General features: G+C 32.5%; 1 protein-coding gene across 2 annotated transcripts in view; it reads right to left on the bottom strand.

Moving 5' to 3' along the window:
- COL4A2 (collagen type IV alpha 2 chain) overlaps positions 1-13,006 on the bottom strand; it is a 274,234-nt gene that overhangs the window by 121,069 nt on the left and 140,159 nt on the right. The gene's annotated exons all lie outside the window — the stretch shown is intronic.

Below are 13,006 nucleotides of genomic sequence, written 5' to 3'. Positions count from 1 at the left end.
ATCAGAATGAAATAAAGAAGTATCCTAAGATTCTACAAATAACAATAGGTAAGATATAAAGCAGCAAACCTCATGGACATTGGTAAATTAACTAATATGTTTGAAATTTCACTTTTTTAGTAGTAAAATGGAGATATTAATATCTGTTCTATATCTGAATATCTCAAGGTACAAACATAATAATATACTGTACGGGAGAGTATTTTAGGATCTATCGAGTACTATAAAATTATCCTTCCTTTTTTTCTCCACCAAGTAAACCCACAAGTCTTAATGCAGCTTTAAACTTTTGGACCTTAAAACTGCACTAAGACTTTTGTGACTCTGTATAAGCTTTAATTTGTGAGGCAGACAGGCGGGCAATAAACATTTATTAAGAGCTTACTATCTGTCAGGTACTATGCTAAGCAGTAGGGAAGAAGACGAAAGGCAAAAAGATAGTCCCTTCTCTTAAGGAGTTCACAGAGAAATGACAACTATGTGCAAACAATAGCATAATTTCCCACCATTTCTGTCATTCTTCTTCTTCTTAATGACATTTCTACCTATGGAAGACTTCTTCTATAAGGTAGATCAGAAGGAAATTGAATATTGTATTTAGGTTAATGAAGGATTTGTTTCCTTCTGATAACAAATCCTTCATTAACCTAAATACAATATTTATATTCTAACTATGAAAAATTACAATTCTGTCCAGCATTCATTACTCTGTTCTGGGTAATTTTTGATTTGTGATAAGTGACTAACCCTATCATTTAGTCATTTTCCTTGCATTGTCAATCAGTCTCTGAAGATCAAAGCTTTCTTTTTATGACCTTTCATTTTTGGATGGAAAGACATTTGGAATAAAATCCTGGACTTTGCTATTCATGGAGGATGTCACTTCAGCATACTTCATTCTGAGCTTCTGACTGGATGGACTATTTACACAAAGTTCTAGACAGTGTTTAGAGTAAGCCTATGGAGAAACTAGGTAATGTGCTGTGTTCTTGAGAATCACCACTCACATTGTTTCCCCATATGCTCAATGTTTCATTATTCTGATTAGAGGCCTTTTACTGTAATCAGAGTAATTACGCTTCTGTGCCAAAGGATATGATGACTTTAAATGTTTAAGTTGTTAGCTGACTAGACTTTCCATAGGATATCCTGTCCTTTATTTGCCAATGAAGTCCATCTGGAATGATCGGGTTAAGAAAAGGGATTTTCCTTAGTGTTAATCATCACCATTGCCAGACGACTTCCATCCTTAGTCCCAAGCATGGACTGGAAAAGTTACTTCCCCTTCTCCCTTTCCTTTTGTATTAGTTTGTTATAAAAATAAAATTAAGACAAAGACTGGCAGACTAGTTTAATTATTTGCAAGGAATGAGGAAACAGGCTTTTTGTCTGGAAATTTCGGTGACATATTTGAAAATAACATTGCCACAATAATGGACAGAGCACTGGATCTGGAATTAAGAATATCTGAATTTGTATCTGGCCTCAGTCATTTACCAACTGCATAACTCTGGACAAGTCACATGATCTCTGCTGTTTCAATATTCCCATTTGTAAAATGAGGGTAATAACAGTACCTACTTCTCAGGATAATTGTGAGAAGTGAGATAATATTTTTTAAACACTTTATAAATCTCAAAAAGGTATATAAATACAATCATTATCATTATTATAACAGTAAGTGTGAAAGTATTCAATGTGGAATTATATGTCATCTCTTTCTATCAATCTAATGTATGTATAGAGATACCATCAAGATTATAATTGTATAATATGGTAAATACAGTGTATAAAGATTAAATCATTCCCCCAAATAAAAATATTTCTCTCAGGCAAATATATTCTAGAGAAAATAGCAGATCAATGCCCATCAATTTTCTCTTGATTTCTTCAATAAAGCAATTGACCCATAAAGATTCATAGACTTCTAGAGCTGCAGGAGCCCTTGGAGATCATCTCATTCAACTTTCTCTTAGGGAAAAGACTGATTGAATTAGGAAGAGGAAAAAAAATACAATTTCTTTTCCCATTAAATTTATTTATTTTTCCTATTAAATGCAAGTGTTTTCTACTAAAAACTTTAATCTTGGGAAAGAATAAACACCATGGTAGATTTTCATGCCCCATAAAGTTACTGGAATGTGCATGGGAGAGAATGGGTCAGTTTAGGATGGAATAGCCTTAAAGGTATATGTTCAGATTTGAGTACATATTGTTTAAATACCAAGACAGCAGCTAGGATACACCTAAAATTCCGAGACATTTTTACTAAGATTCTGAGGATTTTAGATCAACTGTAATTAGTATTGTTCATACATAGAATAATTCTACAACCTCACGCTTAAAATGGGTGAATTGATTTCAGAAGGTTCAAGAAAAATTCAACTCACACTTAAAACTGTTTTAGTTTGATTTAGTTTGTCTGATAAGTCACACACATGAGCTGCTATTTCTATGTACATTTTATTAACTTTATTTTAATTTACTTTAAGGATCTGTCTGTATAAGAAATTTAAAAGAGTAGCCAGTCTCTGAAAGGATAAAGTTGTTGCCCTTAAATCCTCTTCTTCCTTCTTTCTACTCTCATTACAGAACCTCTAAACTAGGCACATTTTTAGATTATTCTAAGGGCCTCTTAGCTGGTTTTTCTTCCTGTACTTTATCCCTATTTCAGTCCACTATTTCATTCTACTGCTAAAATAATCTTGATATACCACTTTGAGCTTTGGCACTCTTCTGGAACACTGAGATCTCCAATGACAATGAACACAATATGTTTTTCTTGAGCTAAAGCCGACTCCAGGTCTAGCTCCATTATGCCTTTTCATTATTTATTTAAACACTATTATTATTTCAAACTATTCTTCTCACCCTATATATTTCGGTGAAATTATCATTCCTCACATTTATTTTGTTCTTATACTGGTCTTTTGAGCCTTTTATCAAACCATCCTTTGACTTTAAAATTATTTTCTACTGTCATGGCACAACTCAAATTCTCTGATCCTCACACTTAGATAGAAGGACTCTATTCTCCATTCATTTCTCAGCATCATTTCTGTATCTCTCCTTTGCATGCACATATAATTTAGTATCATAACTATTAACATATGTGTCTTCATACTAGAAACTTCAGAGCTGAGAAGAACTTTGGAGATTGAGTCTAACCCCATAATTTTACAGATGAAGAACTTTTTAAGAGCAGGATCTATAATTTTATTTTTGTTTGTTTGGTTTTTTTTGTATCTAGAAATGGTGCTATATGCCTGGTACATTGAAGGTTTAAATAAATGTTTGCTAAATTAAATTGCATTGAAGAAAATAAGGCTTCTCAATAAGTACACTGGGTTTTTAATCTATTGTACAATACTTCCCCAGGAATTTCCTCTTTGAGTTGATTTTGGGAGCTATTTGTCATCAGCTGCAAAGTGTGTCAGCAAAAGAAATGGAAAGGACTTCTTTAAAACTTCTCTTCAGATAAGAATGTTCTTTTTAAAATCTCTACTATTTTATTTTTCCTCCAATTTTTTTAAAGCATTTTTATTTAAGGATTTGAGTTCTAAATTTTCTCTCTCAAGTTTCCCTGAGATATGAGCAATCAGATATAGATTATACATAGGCAATTATGTAAAACCTTTTAATTTTATATAACCACAATTATCTATTTCACATTTTGTAATGCTCTCTGTATTTTCTTTGGTCCTAAATTATTCCCTTATGAATAAATCTGAGAAATATTTCATGTTCTCTTAATTTCCTTATGGTTATTACTCTTATGTACAAATCATGTTCCACTTTTGATTTCATCTTGGTAAAGGGTATGAGATGTTGGTCAATACCTAGTTTCTGCCATGCCATTTTCCAGTTTTCCAGCAATTTTTGTCAAATAATGAGTTTTTGTTCTAAAAGCTTGTATCTTTGGATTTATCATATATTAGATTAGTATGATCATTTACTATAATATAATTTGTAGCTCATTTATTTCACTGATCTACCACTCTATTTTTTTGGTAAGAACTAGATTGTTTTGATGTTAACCATTTTATAATATAGTTTGAGATCTGGAATGGCTAGATCACTTTCTTTTGCAGTTTTTCCCCATTCATCTCCTTTATATTTTTGAGCTTTTGTTCTTCCAGATGAATTTTGTTATTATTTTTTCTATCTCTATAAAATTTTTTTTGATAGTTTGATTGGTAGGGCACTGAGTAGTAGATTAATTTGAGTAAAACTGTCATTTTTTTATTATATTGGCTCAGTCTACCCATAAGCAATTAATATTTTCCTAATTGTTTAGTTCTGACTTTATTTTTATAAAAGTGTTCTATAGTTATATTCGCATAGTTCCTAGGTTTGTCTTGGCAGGTACAATCTCAAGTATTTTATATTGTCTACAGTTATTTTAAATAGAATTTCTCTTTTTATCTCTTGTTGTTGGACTTTATTGGTAATCTATAGAAATGCTGTTGATTTATGTGGGTTTATTTTGTATCCTGGAACTTTGCTAAAGTTGTTAATAATTTCAAGCATATTTTAGTTGATTCTCTAGGATTTTCTAAATATAACTTTGTATCATCTGCAAAGAGTGATAGTTTTATTTCTTCACTATTTTTATTCTTTTAATTTCTTTATTTTCTGTTATTGCTATAGCTAACTTTCTAGTACAATACTGAATAATAGAGGTGGTAATGAGCATCTTTGCTTCACCCCCATTTGTACTGGGAAGGCTTCTGACTTATCTCCATTATATATAATGCTTACTGATAGTTTTAGATAAATATTACTTATCATTTTAAGGTAAACTTAATTTGTCCTTATGCTTTCTAGCTTTTTTTAAAAATAGAAATGGGTGCTATATTTTGTCATATATTTTTTCTGCATCTTTTGAGATAATCCTATGATTTCTGATGGTTTTGTCATTGATATAATTAATTATGCTGATAGTATTCCTAATATTGAACCAGCTCTATATTTTTGGTATAAATCCCACTTAATCATAGTGTATGATTCTTGTGATATATGTGGATTTGTGACCCACAGTTTAAGAAGCTGGGGACTAGATCAATGGTCTGACTTGATTATGGTGAAATTTGTCAGGGATAATTAAAAAGCATTTTAGATGAAAAAATCTATTTCACAGATATAGGATGGAGGAAAGATATTGGTGCTTTTGTGAATAGTGAATTCAGTAGAGAATTTGACATGAACTAGTGATAGTCTAAGCTGAATTGAAAACATAATGTTTGTAAAAAGAGACATATTCATTCTACTATATTCTGCCATTATCAGGTCTTATCTAAAATACTAGATTTGATTCTGGACATTACATTTTTGAGAAAGATAGAGGAGCTACCCACTTGCATCTCCCAAGTAAAATGGGTATGGAGAAACTGGAGACCTTGGAGACATGACAATTTGAAGATATATAGTTGGAGTTATTCAGACCCTGATAATGGGTTATGGAAAAAAATGGAAGAAAATTGAATTTGGTACTATTATAAGAAAGATAATTTTCAATTGACGTCTCAAAAATAGGTAATGCTATACCTTAAGTGGGACCTGTGCCAACATGCAAAATATAATCCTTCAATACCTCAATGATCTATATCATCACAGGAATCTTTATTAGTATAAACTGCAATCTCTTCAGAGCTAATAATTTAAGGAACTGCTATTGCTAAAAAATCCATCTTTCCCAAGTGGAATGTAAATTCCTTACATGGAGGGATTATTTCAGTTGTCTTTCTATCTACAATGTTTATCATGTTTGTATCACATCATAGTCATTTAATATATGTTTGCTGAATCAAATCCCATAAATAAAATCTCTGAGACTGAGCCTTTCTGAATTTACCAGATGTACTGCAAGACTCAAAGCAGAAGCCTTTCTACATTGGTAGGAACTGTGGCATTTTTGCTCTGTTACAGTAGCATTTGGAAATACAAAGTTACTTTCTGATGGGACATGGTGGCAGAAGTTTAACTGAAGCAATAATATTAATAAGGCAAGTCACCAATGTCATCATGAAATAAAAAAGGACTTATTATTGCATACATGCTGTTTTGACAACCAGCCTAAGTTAGTATATAGATATTGACTACCTAAAAAGTGATGAATTTCTGAGATAGGATAATACTCATAAAATGTGGAGGGGCAACAATCTGCATCGGTAATTAATGGATCTTTCAAAGGATCATATGTGCTAATCATGTGGAAGTTACTATATTTACCATTTGGGACTACAGTGAAGTTTATGCAGATTTGAAAACTCAGTAAAACAATAGGTACATTAATCTAAGGATGAAAAACACCAGGATGATTTAATGAATATAATCCATATATTATATATAAAGTTGTTTGGTATTGGTTTGATGCAATTGGTTTGATACTTCAATGGTTTTAAACAACTTTTAATTGTGGTTGGGTGTTCTTTTGAAGGTTAGAGGCTATATAACCTATTTTAAAAAATTACTTTCAACATATTGTGGGTATCTTTGTAACCAGTAGACAGTTAATGAATTCAGTAATTGTTTGACTGACAGCCTCATAGCTACAGAGGAAGTGCCTATTTGTAGAGCCATTCATTTTTTGATTTCTCCGTTGAAGAATACCAATCAGTCACTGACTGGGATTGTTCCAGAACTTGTAGTGTAGGCTAGGAATGGAACCAAGAATTATATCTACATTTCATTTAGACTAAACACAAGTCATATGAATGCAATCTCTTTTTCAGGTTGGCACTAAATTAGTTTGGCCCTCTCACGTTCAAGGATATGATGATCCAAAAATATATATCATGAAAGTCTAGGTAGAGATAGTAGGAGTGGGTGAACAGTGTTGAGTTCAGGGAGGGCATTAGTTTGGCATTGACATCCAACTTTCTGGGAACCAATTCCCAAGTAGCAGGAGTTTCAAACAGCCTTCCAAATTTTCTACCACTACATTTGTCTTAAATATTTTTCTAAGGATATACTTTCTTTTCTGTTTTTGACTTAACTAGCCTTTTATAAATTCTTTTATTTCTCTTCATTCCCATTGATTCCATTACTTAAGGACCAGTGTGTGATTCAGGACTCTTATGCCTAACAAAAACTCCTGTATTAAAATTCTCTTACCCTTCTATCCCAGACATGAACTGATTCTGAATTTTTGAAAGTGATATCGGTGGATTACAAGCTCTGTCAATGCTATTAACCTAGAAGGAATTTTTGTCTGGTCTGGCACCTATGAACTGTACTTATCACTGATAGCTAAGGGTTAATCTAAGTATACATAAGGGTTAGCTAGGTGATATAATGGATGGAGTGCTGGCCCTGGAGCCAGGAGGACCTGAATTCAAATTAAGCCTCAGAAACTTATTGGCTGTGTGACCCTGGGTAAATTATTAAACTCCATTTGATTCAGTTCCTCATCTGTTAAAATGAGTTGGAGAAGGAAATGGGAAAACTTTTGCCAAGAAAACCCCAAATGGGGACATAAAAAGTAATATACAACTGAGCAACAACAACAACAAAAAGTATGCATAGATCCATCATCTACTGACCACCTATCAATATAGCTTATTAGATAGAGCTTGGAGATAGAAAACCCTGGTTTGTACCTCACCTCAGATACTTGTTAGCAATGCAATTCTTTAACCTACTCCTTCTGAATCCCAGTTGTATCATTTGAAAATCATAGTAACTATCTCACAGAATTACTGTAAGCATTAAAGAAGATTTTATATATACATATATATACAAATATACATAAGATTTTCATTGTACATATATACACACTATATACACATATGTATATATGTCCACATCTATATAATATATATATGTGCATATATATGTATACATATCTATCTATCATCTGTCACTTGGTAAATCTGTAAGAATTTTACTTAATTCCTTGCAGGAAAAAAACTATAGATTTCTTGTGAGCATTTGTATATCCCTTATACCAACAACACTACTCCTCTCCCATTACTTTTAATCATCTATCTTTGTATACTGTCTTTCCACTAGAATGCAAAATCAGGGACATTGTTTGATTTTTGTTTTATAATCCCAGCACCACACAATAACTGCTTGAAAATGTTTGTAGAGAATAACTCAATTGTCAAAAATATATGGATTTTCAGAGCCAAAGCAGTTTGGCATTGTTGAAAATACTGCATTTCTAAAATTCAGCTGTTACAATGAATTGTAGATTGTGTATTTAGTGTTTATTAAATGAAATCTACTAAAATCTTCCCTTCACTTTCCCGCACAACTCAACATTCCTCTGTGATACTTGTTTTAGATAGATACTGATGGACTAATTTGATGGAATGCTGATCCAACTGTCTGTCATAATCTAGGCAATATATCTTTTTCATCCATTTTGGCATGGTATTTGATGGTAGTTGGGGGCTGAAGTGTGCATAACCTGTTGAACATCTCAATGAAAAACCTGCAGCATGAGGCCATAGAAAATACTATATTTGGAATCAAAGATGTGGAGTTTAAACCCTGTCTCTGGTATTTATTATGTGTATAACACTGAGCAAATCCTAATTTTCCTCATCTGTAAAAGAAGAGGGTTAGACTAAATGAGTTAGATGTTTCTTTCAGATTTAAGCCTATGATTGTTTTTCTTAAGAATAAAAATCAGTCCTTTAAATGTTACTATAGAACTATAATTGTTGTGGATGGAACTCATGTTGTTCTTGGTCAACTAGCAAAGCCTTGATTTGTTTTGTCTTGTACACAATTGGGTTCTGGATATATTTATAGCCTGGAGCTCTATGTGGAAATTTTTAGCAGCTTGGGGGAATTCCTAACAGCAAAATTCTTGAAATTTTTTGGGAAAAGGGGGAGGTCGGGAGGGTAAAAATTAATATGGATGTTAGTATTATTGCACCAACTAATTATAGATATTTGGTTAAATGATAAGCCATTATTCAGCTAGATGTTCCCTGAATACATTTCAAAAGAAATAGCAAATCTCTTGAGGAGATTTTGTACTTTCCTATATCTAAGATCATTCCAGAAAATAAAGGCCTCCAGGCCAAAGACCCCATCTGTTAGAAATGGAAAGCTAAAATGAGGAACTACGTGAATACATTTTTTGGTCAATAGTGAAAAAAATGTGATTATACATAGCACAGGTAACATGAACTGGAACCTATACCATCAGACTCTCTTATTTTTAGAGCTACTTAGTGGGTCATAGAAACACTTTTAATTTTTATATTTTCTCAGCCAAAACTGTGGGGTGTGTGTGTGCATATCAGGAAATGGGGACCATCTCCAGTCATCCTGATCTATGTCTGGCCTCTGGACCCAGATGGCTCTGGAGGAGAAAATGAGGCAGGTGATTTCATACAATCCTCCCTCACTTAAATCCAATTTGCTCGACAGTCACCTTCTCAAAGTCAGAGTCCTCTTTGTGAAGAAACAAACAACAAACAACAACAGATAAGGTGTTACTTCAGTTGTGTTCTTGGCCAATGTGTGTATGTACTAGTTAGCTACTCTGTGTTTGTGGAGTTATATTAAAGAATTCTTGGGGGATTTATATATATATATATTAGTTAATACAATTAACTTATTATTAAAATATGTTTGTTATATAGTCACTAACAACACAGCTGCTCTATGTATATAAGCTACTATCAGTGTTTGTATAATAAAAGCATTCTTTGCACATATACATAGTAGATAACAATATATTTATTTTAAGTATTAAAGCATGACACAAAAGTTAAAAATACAGAAGCTGTGTGTGTATGCATGCACTTATGCATGTATGTGTGTGTGCAAAATTGAATTGAACTTCTCAAATGTCAAAATTAGTGTACTGTCCATTTCATTACGTGACAATTTTAATAAGATGCTCATCTAACTAATAGGTTATGCACACTTCAGCCAACAACTTAAACTCCAAAGCCATGTCTTCTAATTTCTTTGTCTCTCTGTCTCTGTCTCTATCTCTGTCTCTCTCTATGTCTCTCTGTCTTTCTCTCTGTCTCTCTCTGTCTCTCTCTCTCCACATACACATATACACACATCTTTTCAATTATACTCTTCATTTATCGGCATTTATTGACAATCAGTCAGACAATATAGCACATTATTAATTTTCATTTATATTTATATTGCAATGTCTTCCCTCAAAACTGGTGGGAAATGGTGTTGTTCTTCACTTCAAGCTCTACAAGCTAATCCTGGGATATAAGAATGAGTCCCAATGTTCAGTATATATAGAGAGAGTTCAGAAAAATGGAGCTATATAAAAAGACTTGGTGGATATTTTTCTTATGTATAGAAACTTAGGAAAAAAATACTTTATATAAATAAGACATGGCATTCTATAAATAAAGAGCTAGCAGATAACGCTAGAATTTGGAAGGTTTCTACGACTTTTAGAAAATGCTAAGGTGTGGGGGGTTGCTAGAATTTTTGCCTGTTGGAATTTTAATTTGAAGAGATTGAACAATGTTGCTTTGCAGACAATGATTGTCAGTGATAAACCAAACAAATTTATTAAAAATTCTGTTGGAAAGCAGTAAGTTTAAAGAATATTTGGAAATAGGATACATTTGTTAATATGAGGCTGTGAAAAGAATCCATGAAAGGAAAATCAGCTTTTATTGATTTTGCTGACTTTTAACCTGGAGATTTCATTTTTTTTTTTTTTTTCATGTGATGCAGGTGATAAAAAGCTGGCCTACAGCTAGGAAGATCTGGCTTCAAGTTCCATTTCTGATACATCCTGATTGTCACCAAATGTCTTGGTGCTTTTGGCAATTCCTTAAAATTAAGTTACAGAGAAAGTGCTGATAAGCAATATTAGAGCATATCAATGAAATGACAGGCTCAGTCCCCATTCTTATTCCTTTACATGTTGGAAATTTTTATTCTTAGGAGCATTAATTTGACTCATGAGCACTAGATGGCAGTCATTGGTGCTCTTTAAATACTAGACTAGATTCCATAACTAGACACATTTTTGGATGAATCCAGTACAGTGCTTCACATGGCAATCATCTTCAAATTATCAAGATAGCTTTAGTCATTTTAACCCACTTTCAAAAGGTGAAGGAGAAATTCCCCACTTGACAAAGGGTCAGAGTTATGCTGGCAAAAGCTTAATAGTTGGTTCTATATAAGTATATATAAGTATTTCTATACTTCAAAGTTTATTATTATTAATTAATTATTAATCTTTTCTCCATCAGTTTTTTTAAAGTCTAGCAATCAATAAAACAACAAATTAAGCCTCAAATTAAGCATTAGCTTGATGATTTTTGAGACATAAGGCCGTCAATGAAAATTTGATGGAATGCCGAACTGCCTGTCATAATCTAAGCAATAGACCCAAATGGAGTCACAAATAGTTGGACATGACTGAAATAACTAAACAGCAACAAAATTGTGTGCCTGTCTGACTAGCTAAGATCTGAGAATACAAAGAAAGCCAAAAAGTAGTTCCTTCTCTTAAGGAGAGAATCTATGCAAACAAGATACAAGTATGGGCAGAAGCTCATGCACACACACATATAAAATGTGCTAAATTGTAGATAATCAACATAGAAAAAGCATTGGTAATAAGGGGGTTAGGAAAGGTTTCTTGCATAAGGTGGGACTTTAGTTAAGATTTGAAGGAAGACTCATGGAAAGGGCAAAAATCATTTAAAATCAGTAAGCCTTAATTTCTCTTATGTGTAAAATAAAGGGACTAATATTTGCTATTACCTACCTCATAAGGTTGTATAAAAGTTAAAAGATGCTATTATGTATGTAAAATGCAACATAAATGAACATTTTTATTATATGATGGTGGATGTAGATCATAACAGTTTCTTCTCCTTCAGGCAATAAACTCATTTCCTAATTCCTTTTCTCTGACATATTTACAAAAGGGAAAAAAAAATGTAAGAGTCAAAACTTGAGGTCCTGAGAGATAAAAATCCTGGGGAAAAGTCTTGAGTCAGGACTGGTTAGTATTAAGAGAGCGTTGACAAATATGAAAAGCTTAAAACAATGGACCACAGTGATAAAATAAGATAGGAAGAAACTCAGCACTAAGTCCCTCTCCTGACTGACTACAATACAAACATGATCAAAGTTTTTATGAAGGCCCTTTGCCAGGGCAACTCCAAAGGGATTGTTGCTTTAGGCAAATATTTGCCTGTCTACCAGTTAACTGGTATTATTCTAGCTATCAGTAGGTGGATTTATAGAAAGTGAGAGGAGTAAATCAATGCTTTTAGTAAATTTGCAGTCAAGTTGAGACAAGGTGTAGAAAATGTTTACATACAAATATTTGTGGAATCTATATACAACTAACCCTACAACATTGGGGGAGCTAGTTAACTCAATCTCCTTTCCTTTTGCTGCCCACATTCCAATCATTTTATGACTCTTTAATCCCTTTACTAGAAACTGAAGGAGGGTGGATAGAAAAGGCAAAACTCAAACTCTTTTAATTTTTTAGTAACCCTGATAAAAGGGTAAAATTATGAGAATAATGATCATCATCATAATAATTAGCATTTATTATCACGTTAAAGTTTTCAAATTGCTTTATAAATTTTGTTTCATTTGATCCTCATAATACTCCTGTGAAGTAACATAGAGGGATATAGTAGTTTACATTAATCCTTTAGGATTAATGTAAACAACTGGCTAGAATATATATGTTTTAAGAATATGGATTACTTGATAACAGCCAGCTAAATAACTTTGCTTTTCCGAATTCACCACTGACTTGGAAAATTGAGAATTAATTGTATGAAATCTTGTATATATAATTATAGATATAGGTTCAAAATTTCTGGTCCTTTAATTTATGAGATTCATATGTTTTTAAAGCTGGAAGGGACTGGATACCTTATGTAATCCAAGCATCCTTAATCTCTTTTGTGTCATGAGACAAAGTAGTGTAGTGAAAACTATGGGTCCTTTTTCAATGTTTGTTTTGTTTGGTTTTTTAAAATTCATCAATAAAATAAATGCTAAATTTCAATGAGTG

This window comes from Antechinus flavipes, chromosome 3, assembly GCF_016432865.1.
Source record: "Antechinus flavipes isolate AdamAnt ecotype Samford, QLD, Australia chromosome 3, AdamAnt_v2, whole genome shotgun sequence".
In the NCBI taxonomy this organism is placed as follows: Eukaryota; Metazoa; Chordata; class Mammalia; order Dasyuromorphia; family Dasyuridae; genus Antechinus; species Antechinus flavipes.
Note: the sequence above shows the minus strand (reverse complement) of the source record. Positions and strands in the feature narration are given on the sequence as shown.